The sequence below is a fragment of the Ovis aries genome, chromosome 15 (genome assembly GCF_016772045.2).
Source record: "Ovis aries strain OAR_USU_Benz2616 breed Rambouillet chromosome 15, ARS-UI_Ramb_v3.0, whole genome shotgun sequence".
Taxonomy (NCBI): Eukaryota; Metazoa; Chordata; class Mammalia; order Artiodactyla; family Bovidae; genus Ovis; species Ovis aries.
The window spans coordinates 81044289-81055950 of NC_056068.1; positions in this window are offsets into that span (position 1 = coordinate 81044289).

The following is an 11662-nucleotide window of genomic DNA, read 5'->3' on the forward strand; positions in this document are numbered from 1 at the left end:
TTATATGTGGAATCTAAAAAGAAATGATATAAACAAACTTCCAAAGTAAAAAATACAATATTTTCTATCAGTTCAGTTCAGTTGCTCAGTCGTGTCTGACTCTTTGCGACCCCATGAATCGCAGCAGAGGGTGTTTGCTATGACCAGCAGAGGCGGGCAGGTCCCAGAAAAAGTGGGGACTAGCCCGCGGCCGGCAGCATTGGAGCCGGACACAGAGCTGGTCTGGACCAGTCCGGCGAGGAGGCCTCCAGCGCGTGCTGCGCCGGCCGGCCGCACGCAGACGGGGCGTCACGAGGCCGCGCAGAGCAGAGGGGCAGACGGCGGCGAGCCGGCCGGCCGCCAAGGCTGCCAGCAGGCGGCCTCCGCGCCTCCCGTCCCCACGAAGAGAAACTGGGCGGACAGCGCACGAGCGGGGCTGTGGAGGAGGTATACAAGAGGTCTATGAGGGACAACTACCGAGGAAGAAATACACGGGGGAGTGGAGGTGTGACTCCACCGCGATCAGGATGATGAGGCCCAGGTTCCACGCCAGAGTCAAGGAGAAGATCCCCAGAAACAGAATAAAGAGGGTAACCTGAAGGTCGGGATGCTCTGAAAATCCCACAAGGAGGAAATTGCTCATCAGGCTGATGTTCTGCCCCAGGGCCATCTCTCTTCTCTCTGCTGCCTTCAGAGCCCCAGAATGCAATTCCTGAGGCAATGAAAATCCAGGTAAAGAAACCATTTGGTTCTGTCATGGAACCCTAGACCCTCAGAGCCCAAAGAGACGGTGAAAGGCAAATGTCTTACCTCCACCCAACGCAGAAATCCCCTCTACAGCATTTGTTGGGTTTTTCCAAAAAATTATCGTCACCCTGATCTCATTTGTTTATGCAAAAGTGACCGGCCCCAGAATAGACTGGCATGTTTCATTATCTGGATCATCACCTTCACTGCCCGCATCACAGCTTTATCAAAGGCAGTTATTCATAGCACCGGCATTAAATACCACCCCCCCCCCGCCCTTTTTTTTTCAGTTGTTCTAAGCAACGCTATGACAAATTTAGACAACACATTAAAAAGTAGAGACATTATTTTACTAACAAAGGTCAGTATACTCCAAGCTATGCTTTTTCCAGTAGTCATGTACAGATGTGAGAGTTGGATTATAAAGAAAGCTGAGTGCCGAAGAATTGATGCTTTTGAACTGTGGTGCTGGAGGAGACTCTTGAGAGTCCCTTGGACTGCAAGAAGATCCAACCAGTCCATCCTAAAGAAAATCAGTCCTGAGTGTTCACTGGAAGAACTGATGCTGAAGCTGAAGCTCCAATACTTTGGCTACCTGATATGAAGAGCTGACTCATTTGAAAAGCCCCTGATGCTAGGAAAGATTGAAGGCAGGAGGAGAAGGGGACGACAGAGGATGAGATGGTTGGATGGCATCACTGACTCAATGGACATGAGTTTGAGCAAGCTCCGGGAGTTGGTGAGGGACAGGGAAGCCTGGTGTGCTGCAGTCTATGGGGTCAGAAAGAGTTAGACATGACTGAGTGGCTGAACAATAAGCTTTGTGATTCAATTATTGAGCCACTCAGATTTATACTAGATTTTTTCTTTTTCGAAAAGAAATTCCTAGAGAGGCAGTCTTGCGTTTCTTATCATCATTGTCGTGACCAGGCTTTATGGAGTCAACATGTTCTTTTTCCTTAAAGCAGAGTAATGAAGCACTTAGGGATGTGAAAAACTGGCTTCCCCTTTAGAAATTAAAGAAAGGGTAAGGAAAAAAGCTCCATGCTGTGAAATGTTTACACTCAATGTTATCAATACTGTGTGTTTGACAGAGAAATGAAGATGATGTAGAAAGTAATAAAACATTGCTATTAAGTTCAAAATATGCAACACATTGCATGAGACAGTCAGGAAATAAGCGGATCACACCCCAGCGCGCCAGGTGTGCCGAGAGCAGTGCTTGCCCAGCGCCCTGGGTCTGGGGCACCGCATCTGAGAGGAAATGCGTTTGAGGACTCCAACAATGAGGAAAGAGTCACCAGAATGGAAATTTTGTGTGTGAGTGGTTGACAGGTGGTTCGCTCAAGATGTGTTAAAAATGGAAAAAAGCATTTGCAAAAGCACAGGAGAACATATCATTTGAGGAGCCTTTACAGTGTTAGCATGGCCGGAGCACAGAGTAATCAGAACTAAGAGAAGATAATTAAGTCTACCTTTGAGAGACGGCAGAGGCTGAACAAACTGTGAAAGGGCTTCAAAAGTGAAGATGATGAGACATATGTTGTAATGTTTCATATGTATAATTACATTTATTGCATATATAATGGCACATACTATATATATATATATATGGATTTACATGTCCACATTGAATTTCAACCTTCTCTCCACTTCTGGACTTCTGTCCCCTTTGCCCTGCTGTGTTCTTTTGATAAGACATCTCCTCTTCTGGGCTTCCCTGGTAGCTCAGATGGTAAAGAATCCACCTGCAATGCAGGAGACCTAGGTTTGATCCTTGGGTCAGGAAGATCCCCTGGAGGAAGGCATGGCAACCCATTCCAGTATTCTTGCCTGGAGAATCCCGGTGGACAGAGGAGCCTGGCGGGCTATGGGGTCTGGAAGAGTTGGACATGACTGAGCGACTAAGCACATACGCACAGCGCGCCTTCTACACAGCAAATAGCTCATTGCCTATTGATTACCAGCGGTCTCGCTCCCTCCACAAGAATCTAAACTCAATGAAGTTTGTGGTTTTTTGGCATTTTCGTCTCTTTTGTTCATTGAAGTATCACAAGCAGCCAGACCAGTGCTTGGACAAAGTACGTATTCAATACATATTCGTTGAATAAATATCATAATAAGGAGTTTGACCTTTTCCCTATGGCCAAAAGAGAAAGCAAGGACATTTTATTTTTGCTTGTTTTTTAAATTTAACTTTTTCTGTAAACAGGGAACTAGATGTCAAACACTAATTTAACCATATAACTGAGAGCAGAGCAGAAGCAGTGGAGAAGGTGGATGAAAGTGAAAGAGGCTGAGAAGGAAGACGGGAAAGTTGCCTCCAAGGCCAGCAAGAAAGCTGGTGAAGATTCGAATTAAACAGGTAGATGGAGAAACAAACCCACCCTGGAGACATAATGGCGTCACTCATTCTGCAGTAAGGAACCACATCTAGCCAGACAACTAGTCTCCCCGCTTCATGTCTCACATTCACAGTCATTGTCAAAGGCATGTTTTAGCAAGTTTCATCCTGATTCTTGCTACTTCAGCCTCAAGGTTCTAAGATATCTAGTCTATTACATTTTTAGAGTGGGATACATGGCGACTGCCAATTATTTTATATGATTACTGTATCGATTACCTGGTTACTTTGACCTGAATTGTCTGAAGGTGAAGATAAAGAAATAAAGTACATGGCATACATTGAATTGCCTCATAATCATTTAACTAATATGCATATATATATGCACATTTACACACACACACACACACATTAGTTTGTGTGGTCTGAGTGTGACTATATAGTTGTTTGGTATCAGAGGTAAAATTAGAACCTAAATCTCATTTTCCAGGAGTAGCTCTTTCTGCTTTACCTTATTCTAAAACCTGGAGTTTCAGTGATCCCTAGAGAGAATCCAAGGAAACTGTAGATGATATTTTTACATCGTGGGCACACATGCACATATTCATGAGTCTAGAATAGGCGAGAAAGAAAGTTGCTCATCCAAGTCCTGTTACTCCTACCTTTGGGCTGTGTGACCTTGGGAAAAGATATTTGCCTTTCTGGATCTTAATCTCCTTATACAAAAAATTAACTCAGATCATTGTCTTCTACTCCACTTCCCTTCCTTCTTTCTTTCCATCTTAATTTCCATTAGTAACTAGCAGAAACTTTAAAAACAAGATCTCCTGTAAAATTTCAGATTTATAAAATAGGTCTAGTCCAGCTCCTCTAGTTAAAGTCAGAGCAGGAGGGAAGAGCACCCCTCTACCTTGCGCATTTTCAAGGGTCTTTCCAACCCTCCTATTCTGACATTCAAGGATTCACTGCGAACTATTTCTCAAGAAACGCAAAGAGCAGACTCACCCAAAACTCCTTAAACTCTGTTTCAGTCGGATATCAAAGACCAGAAGCTTGTAGCAAGGATAAAACTCATCTCTGCTGGCACCTGGAGCACTGTGGTGTTGGTCAAAAAAATAAATAAAATTTGAATGTAGCTAGTTTAAATTGGCCACCAAAGGAAGAACTCAACAGGACTCTAAAGCAAGACCCATACTCTCCAAGGTGCTATTGGTCTCTAGTTAAGGGGATGAGAGGCCCCAGATAGAGCCGACTAGCAACGTGGCTGCCCACCTGGGCTCAGAGGAAAAAAGGATGCCAGCTTTGGTTGGGTGGAGTTGATAAGGATGCCAGCTTTGGTTGGTGGAGTTGATAAGGATGCCAGCTTTGGTTGGGTGGAGTTGATAAGGATGCCAGCTTTGGTTGGTGGAGTTGATAAGGATGCCAGCTTTGGTTGGTGGAGTTGATTTCCACTGGCCCTGCTTCCATTATATTTCTAGTCCCTGATCTGGGCCCAATAAGGTTTCCCTAGAGATAGGGAAGCCAAGAGTGGCGTTTGGCTTCAAAATAGGTAACTATATCATCAACTACAGTCACCTTTGTGTAGCATCAAATATTTTACAGAACTTCTTCAGTGCAAAAATATCTTTTGGACGACTCCAAGGGTTGGAGTTAGGACTGAATGGGTAAAACTGAAGGAGAGAAAGAGACAGAGAGATTAAAAGGAAACAAATAGGATAGTCCAAAGGTAGAGAGGATGCTCTGGAATGGAGTAAATTCTCCATCACTAGAAGTGAGTGAGAAGTAAGGGAGGAGAAGACAGTGATGATCTCACTTACACGTGGAATCCAAAAACAAGCAAACTCATAGAAACACAAATCAGATTGGCGGCTGCCGGCAGCAATGGGTGAAGCTGACCAAGGGGTACAGACTTCCAGCAATAAGAGAAATAATTTCTGGAGATGTACATCATGGTGACTAAAGTTAACAAAAACACATCATATATTTAACAGTTGCTAAGACAGTACATCTTAAAAGTTCTCCTCGCGAGAAAAATTGTGTAACTATGTGAGTCGATGTATCTTAACTACATAAACCTACGTGGTAATCAATTCACAAAATATACATACACTAACCCATTATGCTGTACACCTTAAGCTAATGGAAAGTTGTATGTCATTTGTATCTTAATAAAACTGGAAAAAAGTAAAATGAACAGGCTATGAGAGAGAATATATTCCAGATTATTCATCGGAAGGGCTGATGCTGAAGCCGAAGCTCCAATACTTTGGCCACCTCCCTGGAAAAGACCCTGATGCTGGGAAAGACTGAAGGCAAAAGGAGAGGGGGCGGCAGAGGATGAGATGGTTAGACAGCATCACTGACTCAAGGGACATGAATCTGAGCAAACCCCAGGAGACAATGGACAACAGAGGGCCTGGCATGCTGCAGTCCATAGGGTCGCAAAGAGTCAGACATGACTTAGGGAGTGAACAGCAGCAGTGAGAGGGACAGAGTGGATCTGAATTAGTTGACCTTATTGGTTCCATAAAATTCTAAACTCTGTGATTTTGTACGATAAGGAGGAAGAGGAAAGAAGACCAACAGGTACTACCGTTTTGGGCTGTGTGGATCGCTCCTTTCATATCCTTTATTTCGCAACATCCTCATAGTAGCTCCCAGTGAAAAGCATCCTTAAATGCACTTTCAGATGTGAAAATAGCATTTTGGAGAAGTGCCTGATAAGGTCTGCGGAGAGGCTGTGGTAGAGCTGGAATCTGCACGAAAGTCTTCCAGAATCCAAAGTCCACGTTCAGCCCTCCACAACCCACGGCTGCGGCCGCCCCTGGCCCATCCGTCCCCGTTCAGTCCTCCACACCCCACGGCTGCGCGCCACCCTGGGCCCATCCCTGCCCTGCCAACATGAGGACTTGAGAAATGGATGGCAATGGGGAGCATCACTTGATAGACTTCATTTAAAAAAAAAATCTATGTGCAGGGAGTTTAATGCAAAAATAATAGTTTGGTGTTTGACTAAGACCAGATTTCCTTCATGTCCATGCTTTGTTTATGGTTTATGGAATGTCCCACTTGGAAAGATCTGAAGTCTATTTGTGTGCCTGGTGAAAGAACATGCCAAAAAAAAAAAAAAAAACCAGAAGGAAGTGGGTATTGTGCAAACCCATGGGGCCCTGTGGCCTCATTCGAGGGTTTGGGCAAGATGGCAGCTGCACCCTGTTTTTGCTGGCAGCTCTTCAAGCTGCATCCAGATGAGAAAAATCTGCTCCCTTTTCCTGTCTCCACTCCCAGACCCCACCCACTGCTCTTTTTTCAGGGTCAAAACCTCCCACTGTGAAGTTAAAAAAAAATCACGCCCCTTCCCGACATTCCCAGCTCTTAGCCTACGACCTACGTTCTTGGGGACCCTTTAAGGCTTAATACTGCGGCAATGCAGTAGTTTGTATGTAGTTACTCTTTTCTAGATTAAAAAGATATGTGAATAAAATCCCCAAACCCCTCTAGCCTTTTACTCCTCGTTGCAGAGTGAAGGGTATAAGGATGAAATACTGGAAGAGTGTGGCGTTTTTAAAAAATCCCTGCCTATCTCCCTCCCTCCTTGTCAAGGCAAAATTTCAGAAAGGACTCTTTTTCTTTTTTGATACTTGCAGAATAAGCAGATCATCAATAGAAGCAAATTCTTCTTTCAAGGCATCTCCGTACCAGCCCCTTTTTGTCAGACCATTTGAACCTGATTGTTCATGGTCTACCAAAGTCTTCCAACTGCCTTCTTTTTCCCTTCAGACTCTCTCTAGTTCACCCTTTCCTCCTTAACCTGAAGAAGGTCCTCCCTAAACACAGGTCCAATCATGTCATGCCTTGCCCAAGAATATTCATCAGTACTGCTGTTCATTAATAGCTTGATGACATTCAAGTTTCTTAGCCTGATCCTCAAAGCCCTTACCACCCAGTGATGCTTGGGGAACCTGTCCTGGAAGTCAAAGAAAAAATATAAATGAAAGGCCTTTGGATGGGGCAAGAAGAAAGTGGTGATCTTCCAAGCACAGTCTCAATAGGAGCCTATCAATCCCAGATGGGGTGTCTAGAGTGGGGTTCCAGAGGGGCTTTGAGTAAAGCCACGTGTGGAAATGAATGAGATCCCAGTTTAGCGGCAAGAGAAGAGAAAGGAATGGGAAAGCAGGAGCCACAGCTGGCAATGTCAAGGGAAAGAATTCTCAAGGTGGAGAAACTGGAATAGATTTGCAGACTGAAGGAAAGACCTTGGAGAGGAATTCTCTGCAGCAGTGGGCCTCAGTCGTGGCTGCTCATAGAACAGCTAGTCATGAGCAGAACCAAAATTTAAGCCTGTGCCTCCAACCATGAGAGACACAGAAAGGCTGGATGAGAACCACAGAGGCAAGCAAGATGGGAGGAACAGGGAACCCAGAATCAGGAAGGGAGGGGCTTAAACAGGGAAGAGGCGGCACAGAGGACACCATGGTAGGACTTTATGTTTTTGCTTAAAACTGGTCTTGTCTGCCTTCGCCCATAACTGTTTTAGCTCATTGAAAATAACATGCATGCGTGCGTGTGGGCCTCCTCAGCTGTGTCCGACTCTTTGCATCCCCATGAACTATAGCCTGCCAGGCTCCTCTGTCCCTGGAAATTTCCAGCTAAGAACACTGGGGCAGGTTCCCATCTCCTTCTCTAGGGGCTCTTCTGGACCCAGGGATTGAGCCTACAGTCTCTTGCATGTCATTCATTGGCAAGCAGGCTCTTTACAGCTGAGCCACCAGGAAGCCCCCAAAATAACATAGAAGTTTATTTTGGGGGGATCCGGGGTAAAGGGAGAAGGTACTCTCTGAAATCCATTTTGCAGTCTTAGAATAGACCTATAAACCGGCATGGTAAAACCTATAAACCAGCATGGTAAAACCTAGAAAATAGTTTCCCAGCTCCATGCGTCAGGCAGATGTAGCCCTTCAGACACACACAGCGTCTACTGTCTGTTCTCTTAGAGGCTCTGATCCTGTTTGGAGCGCTGGCAAGGATGGAGGCTCTTCTGGGAAGCCACATTGCTGTGGTATCCCCTGCTGAGAGAGCCCACCCCCAGACTTCCCTAAAGAAGTTTTTCTGGGACGCAGAATTCACACAAGCATGGAGCCACTAGAAATCACGCATCCGGTTAACTGTGTATTGCCACGTGGAGCTGTCCCTTAAAAACAGAACTTAAAATGACCCAGAGCTGATGTTGCTTGGCAAACGTACAACCTCTCTGAATTTGCTTGAGTTTAAAAGTAGCAGTTTGTCAGTGGGCTGAATTTCAAGGAGCAAAGACAGCTGGGATTGGATTCGGGCAGTCAGGCTGATAGATGTTCTCTGGAGAGGGCTCTCCAGCTGGAGCCCAGATGGTGGGAAAGGCCTTGTCTATGAAGCCATAAAAAACCCAGATGAATAGGGAACATTTTAGGCTACGTGGATGTTGATGGTTTGGAGAGGGAGAGGAAATGAGGAGACAGTGGGACATCAAGTGTCTATTTATTTTACTGAATCATTCATTGGTCTTGAAAATCTAGAATTGGTCTTCATTCTCTCTACCAGAACCTAGAGAGCCTATTAAAAAGCAAAGGCATCACTTTGCTGACAAAGGTCCATCTAGTCAAAGCTATGGTTTTTCCAGTAGTCGCATATGGATGTGAGAGGTGGACCCTAAAAAAAGGCTAAGCACCGAAGAACTGATGCCTTCAAACTGTGGTGTTAGAGAAGACTCTTGAGAGTCCCTTGGACTGCAAGGAGATCCAACCAGTCCATCCTAAAGGAAATAACACCCAAATATTCACTGGAAGGACTGATGCTGTAGCTGAAGCTCCAACACTTTGACCATCTGATGGAAAGAGCTGACTCATTGGAAAAGACCCCGATGCTGGGAAAAATTGAAGGCAGGAGGAGAGGGGAACAACAGAGGATGAGATGGTTGGATGGCATCACTGACTGGATGGACATGAGTTTGAGCAAACTCAGGGAGATAGTGAAGGACAACAGATTCTGGTGTGCTGCCATCCACGGGACTGCAAAGAGTCAGACAGGACTGAGCGACTGAACTGAGCTGGTCAAGGACAACCAGAAACATAAGTCAGATGGTTTTGTCTAGCTGCACTCTGTCTTGACCCCTAGATCTCCACTGACTTCCATCTCTAGGCCACCCAGCAGCACCATGTGGCAGCCCCAACCTAGACCTCACCATAATGGGAGACCACTAAGTTTTCTAATCTCAAAGCCTAAATTCCCCTTGACCAAAACTTCCTGCTTTTCTACTGGGAAACCCACAGCGAGCCTACGCGTGAGGACTTCTTGTTCCTCAAACCCTCCTGGGTTCTTCAGCCCATCGCTCTGGCTCTACGTGCTCCTACGACCACCCCTGTGATTTTCTTCTTTTTTCCCCTGTGCTATTCTCAGTCGTGGGGTGCTGATGAGATCAGCTATTTAAATGAGTACAGTTCAGTTCAGTGGCTCAGTTGTGTACTACTCTTTGTGACCCCATGGACTGCAGCACCCCAGGCCTCCCCGTCCATCACAACTCCCAGAGTTTACTCAAACTCATGTCCATGGAGTCGGTGATGCCATCCAACCATCTCATCCTTTGTCGTCCCCTTCTCCTCCGGCCCTCAGTGTCTCCCAGCATCAGGGTCTTTTCCAGTGAGTCAGCTCTTCACGTCAGGTGGCCAAAGCATTGGAGTTTCAGCTTCAGCATCAGTCCTTCCAATGAATATTCAGGACTGATTTTCTTTAGGATGGCCTGGTTGGATCTCTTTGCAGTCCAAGGGACTCTCAAGAGTCTTCTCCAGCACCAGAGTTCAAAAGGTGCCACCTTTCTTTAATGAGTACAGACGAACCTATTTGCCGGGTGGGAATAGAGACTCAGATGTACAGAACAAACATTCGGAAACAGAGGGGGAGGGGAGGTTGGGACGAGTTGGGAGATGAGGACTGACGTGCGTACACTGCCTTGTTTAATGTGGACAGCTGGTGGGGACCTTCTGAAAAGCTCAGGGAGCTCTGGTCAGTGCTCTGGGATGACCTGCAGGGTGGGATGGGGGGTGGGGGGAGGGAAGCCAGGATGCACAGGAATACATGCAGCTGACTCACTTCATCGTGCGGCAGAAGGGAACACCACACTGCAAAGCAATTAGACTCCAACAAAAATAAATCACGGCTGAGCGACCTCACCTTCACTTTTCCCTTTCATGCATTGGAGAAGGACATGGCAACCCACTCCAGCGTTCTTGCCTGGAGAATCCCAGGGACGGGGGAGCCTGGTGGGCTGCCGTCTATGGGGTCTCACAGAGTCAGACACGACTGAAGCGACTTAGCAGAAGCAGCAAAAATAAATCAAATCTAAAAATGAAAAATAAATGAGGTCTACACCCCCACAAAGGTGTTCGCAGCTGCATAGAATCCTTCCCAAGTCTTTTGCTGACCGGCTGTCTTATTCCCCGCAGCCAGCCCCAGGCAGCCTTTCTTGTTACCTTTGACTGGGTGTGGATTCTCCTTGTGCTAAACTCCCAGAGCTGCTACTTGTTAATCCCGCGTGGCACCCGCTTTCTGACTCAGATAACAGCTGCGTGTCTGCCTGTATTACTTCTCTCTGAGGCCCCTCGGGGTTTAAGCCTCCCTGCATCCCAGTGCCGGCGCCAAGCAGATGCTCGGAGACTGTTTTCTGAATTGAAAAGGACAATCTTTCTACACGGGAACTTTTAAAGCTTCATCAGGGTATCAGCTGCAAAGCTCAGAGGTGGGTAGTTTTCCAGAGAAGCAAACTAAAATTAAATGAAAACATTCGTTTCTCATTGTTGTGTAAATGAATTAACACAAACTTAGCACCTTAAAATTATAGGCCTAGCACATTACCTCTCAGTTCTGTGGGTCAGACCCCGGGCACAGTGTCCTTGGGGTCTTTGCTTATCGTCTTCCTGCTGAACAGGGTGGGAGAAGATATTGGTTTTTTTGTTTTTTTTCAGCTCTACCCACCATATGGCAACCCATTCCAGTATTGTCTAGAGAATCCCCATGGACAGAGGAGCCTGGTGGGCTGGAGTCTATGGGGTCGCCAAGAGTTGAGCATGACTAAGCAACTGAGCAGGCGCACACCTCTTCAAGTAGTGTCTCCCCTTCTTGCATCTTATGAAGGAGGGTGGGAGATGCTTCAACATCCCTTTTGCAGATGAGAGGTATTAGGTTAAAGCTGCTTAGATAGGTCTTGCTGCTTTGTTCAAGGAGAAATTTTCTCGTAGTGAGAGTTTTCTTACCTGCATCCACAGCTGTAAGAGACTGAGAGGCTGTGGACCCTTGGGGTGAAGCGGAAGTATTCAAGAGAAGCATAACTGTCTCCTAGACACAAAGCAGAGGCGGATGTGTTTAGCCTGTCTCAGACACGGCGTGCCCAGATATTTGAAGAGATAATTCCAGCTGAAGTGGCGACTATTGGGAGAAACAGTATCCTGTTTGGAGCACTGTGGGAGAAGGGGTAGTATTCTGTCGCCTTGGGTTTATACATATACATAGATATACATATAGATGTTCCTGTTTAGAAAGTGAAAGTTGCTCAGTGGTGTCTGA